This window comes from Marmota marmota, unplaced genomic scaffold, assembly GCF_001458135.2.
Source record: "Marmota marmota marmota unplaced genomic scaffold, marMar, whole genome shotgun sequence".
Taxonomy (NCBI): domain Eukaryota; kingdom Metazoa; phylum Chordata; class Mammalia; order Rodentia; family Sciuridae; genus Marmota; species Marmota marmota.
In genome coordinates this window covers 11,188,446-11,192,802 of record NW_025999842.1, presented here as the reverse complement: position 1 = coordinate 11,192,802, position 4,357 = coordinate 11,188,446, and positions in this window count along the sequence as shown.

The following is a 4,357-nucleotide window of genomic DNA, read 5'->3' as shown; positions in this document are numbered from 1 at the left end:
AGTCCCCCAATGAGCAGCTCCGTGGTCTGAAAGGGCGGGGAAACAGCCCAATGAGCATCACCACAGAGCTGGAAGTTTGCTGGGGCCACGGTGAGCCAACAGCTGGAAGTTTGCTGGGGCCCCTTCGGCTGTGGCTCTCAACATCTCCCTCTCTCTGTTTAAACAACAAGCATGTGGCTTAGGGACCATGCCTGCCTTAAGTTGTCCAATACTACATATGGTCCTTACCCTTCCTCTGATGAGCTGACCTCAAGGCGTCAGCCTCCTGTCTTAGGTTGGTACCATTGCAATTAGATCTTACCCGTCATTGACTACAGGTCCAGCATACAGCCACACCTGTGGATAGGCCTTTGTACCAGCGGGGGGTGAGGTTCTTTGCCTCACCTCTGTTGGCCCCCAAATTTTAGCTGAATGACCATCACAAGCAGAAGGGAGGAGGATACACCAAGCAAATTGACGGCTTCTTTTGGAAAAATTGTACTACCGATGACACCATCAGCAAAAATACCCCAACACTACCACAAGTCACAGCACCAACAGATAGTTCACAATGCATACAAGTGATACACAGTCCAGGCAAGTTCTGCAAGCAGTTCAGTGATATCTATTGCAGAAGCTGTAGATTGGTTTTATCTTTGTCTTCACCGGCACTGGGATGAAGATAGGAATTCTGGCAATAATGGCTAAAGAAAAAATTATGTAACATTCCAGCAGGCACTAAAAGAAAACAATTTTCTGAACAATTTACATCATCCTGAACAGAATTATCAAATATAATGAAAAGGAAAGGTGAAAGTAAACAAACAGATCTGTTAACCTCCTTTTTTGTTCACATATTAAAACAATCCTCAACAGCTGATTAAATCATTTAAATCACGTGAATAAAAAAATATTTGGATCCATTTTTTCATGAGCACTCGTCATATATGATATATGGAGCTGCTCATTGGGGGACTCTTTTGGCTCCGCCCATGTGACACAGCCAATTGGCCTCAAGAGCAGGAGGAGTGGGGGGTTGAGAGGCTCATGGGAAGCCGGTGGTGGCAGTTGGGCTCTGAGGGAATTCCTGAAGAGCTTGTGTGGTGCGGTGTGTGTGTTCTAAAAGTAAAGTTCGTTTCTGCTTGATAAGTGGCTTGTGAATTGTGCCCAGCCAGACTGCAGCAGTGGCTCAGTGGTTAAGTACCCCTGAGTTCAATCCCTGGTACCAAAAAAAAAAAACTCTTAAATTGAATTATGACACATGCAAAAGTACATAAAAGAAATGTGAATTTCTTGGTGAATTTTTACAAAGTGAACACTTCTATAACCCCCATCTAGGTCAAAAACTTGAATATTACCATGCTCCCAAATCCCTCCCATGCTCCCAAATCCCTCCCCATTCCCTGTTCCTAGTTATAACCCTTTCTTCTGCCTATAGATATTACTACTATGGGTTTGTTTTGCTTATTTTTGAATTTTTCAAATAGATTCATAATAATATTCATACTCGAATTATTTCACTATTTTGTTAAGCAGTATATAAGATTCATTCCTGTGTTTAGTGTAGCAATAGTACATTCTCATTGCTATATAGTTCAATTGGATGAATATATAACAATTAATATATTCTACTGTCACAGATGATTATGTTCCAGTTTGGGGTTGTTAGAAATAGTGCTGTGTGCAGTTTGGGGGAAAAAAAATTATGGCTGGGTGTGGTGGGGCATGCTTGCGATCCTGGCTACTTAGGAGGCTGTGGCAGGAGGATTCCAAGTTCCAGGCCAGTGTTGACAACTTAGTGAGACCCTGTCTGAAATAAGAACAAAAAAGGCTAGAGATGGAGCTCAGTGGTAGAGTGCTTCCTTAACATGGGTGAGGCCTTGGTTTTATTTATTTTTATTTTTTAAATATTTATTTTTTAGTTTTAGATAGACACAATATTTTATTTTTATGTGGTGCTGAGGATTGAACTCAGGGCCTCATGCATGCCAGGTGAGCGCACTACCACTTGAGCCACATCCTGAACCCCAGACCTTGGTTTTAATTCCCAGTAAAACACACACACATGCACACACACACACACACAAATATAAAATTCTGTATTTCAATCATTTTGTAAGTTTAGTAGCATTAAATTTTATACAGTTTAGTAGCATTAAATATAAGTACATTCATATTGTGTGATCAGCACCAATGTCCATTTTCATATCTTTTTCATGTGCCTAAATGGAAACCATTAAATAGTAATTTTCCATTCCCTTTGCTCCAGCTACTGGTAATCACTGTTCTATTTTTTTTAATGTCTGTGAATATGACTGTACTAGGTATCTGATATAAGTGGAATCATACATGTATCCTTTTGTGTGTGGCTTATTTCACTTAGCACTATATCTTCAAGTTTCATCTGTGTTGTAGCATGTGTCAGAATTTCCTTTTTGTTAAATGAAGAATTTTGGCTATTTTGTTTCTTATTTTGCCATTAAGCTTTTGCTTTGTTGTATAAAAATGACACCAGCAATTACAATCTATTGCAAAATTAAGATAGTATAATTTTTCATTTGATTGTACAACTAGGAAACTTTTTTGCACTCATAATTATTGCCAATGAAAAAAATCAGTAAGTATTTTGACTCAAATGCAGGAGTGAATGTGAGTTAATAATACTATATAAGAATTAAGGTTATAGTGTTGTCCTTACATTACATAATTAAAAAAATATTTTTCAAGTGGTAAACAGACATAATACCTTTATTTATTTATTTGTTTATATTTATTTATTTGTTTATTTTTATGTGGTGCTGAGGATCAAACCCAGTGCCTCCCTTGTGCTAGGTGAGTGCTCTATCATTGAGCCACAACCTCAGCCCTCATTACATAATTTTTATATATCTAGTTTTTACCATGGATAATATTATGAATTCTGAATACTAGAGCCTTTTCTAAGTATCAGGTTATTTTGAAAAAGATTCATATTATTTTTATCTGCAATAATTAGAAATTTAATGGGTATTTTCTTCAAGGAGTAGTGATGAGAATAGTTTCTGTGTGTTGGTAAAAGCTGCTATTTTAAATCTTTTATCCATCACTGATTTAAAACAGCTATGCTTTATTATTTCCATCTAGTTTGTTTAGGGGTTCAATTTTCACTCCTCAATACTCTGCAGTTCTTAAATATGAGTTCATCTAGTTCTGAAGAGTTCTCTGAATTTACTCATGGAGAGCAGAGTGGGTCCCAAGCATAGTGTCTGAATGACTCTCTCCTTCAGCTATCAGGTTCAACTTGCTCACATGTTCATGTCCAACATGTTCACAAAGGTGCTGTGGGTGTGGAACTGTGCTTTGGCCATCTGGCCCAGAACGTCCTTCTTTCCCTTCCTTCTCTCCCTCTCCCCTTCTTTTTTTTTTTTCTCAGTGCTGGGGATCAAGCACTCTTTCACTGACCTAAAACTCCAGCACTAACTTATTTTAAGCCTAAATAATATTCCATGGTATGTGTCCACCACATTTTATCATTTGACATTTGGATTGTTTTCACCTCTAGAATATTGCAAATAATATTGAAAAGGGTGCATAAATATTTGAGTCTCTAAAGTGGAAGTCCCTAAAGTGCTGGATTGTATGGTAATTTTATTTATTTATTTATTTTTAGGTACTGGGGATTGAGCTCAGGGGTACTCAACCACAGAGCCATATCCCAGACCTATTTTGTATTTTATTTAGAGACAGGGTTTCACTGAGTAGTTTAGCACCTTGCCATTGCTGAGTCTGGCTTTGAACTCCAGACCTCCAGTCTCAGCCTCCCGAGCTGCTGGGATTACAGGCATGTGCCATCATACCCCACTATTTAATTTTTTTTATATCTTTATCTTATTTTTATGTGGTGCTGAGGATCGAACCCAGGGCCTCGCATGTGCTAGGCGAGCACTCTACCGCTGAGCCACAATCCCAGCCCCACTGTTTAATTTTTAAATTATTTTTTATAGTAGTCCACATGGCTTCCCCATTTTGTCTTCCCACCCATAATGCATAAGGGTTCCATTACCACAAATCTTTACTAACACTTGTTTCCCTCCCTCCCTTCTTTCAAATAATAATAACCATCCTAATGGGTGTGAAGTATGATTATGATTTTGATTTGCATTTCCACATAGTGATATTGAACATCTTTTTATGTACTTTTTTTTTTTTTTTTGGTATCAGGGATTGAACTCAGGGACACTCAACCACAGAGCCATATCTCCAGCTCTATTTTGTATTTTATTTAGAGACAAGATCTCACTGAGTTGCTTAGTGCCTTGCTATTGCTGAGGCTGGCTTTGAACTCTCCATCCTCCTGTCTCAGCCTCCCAAGCCACTGGGATTACAGGCGTCTGCTACC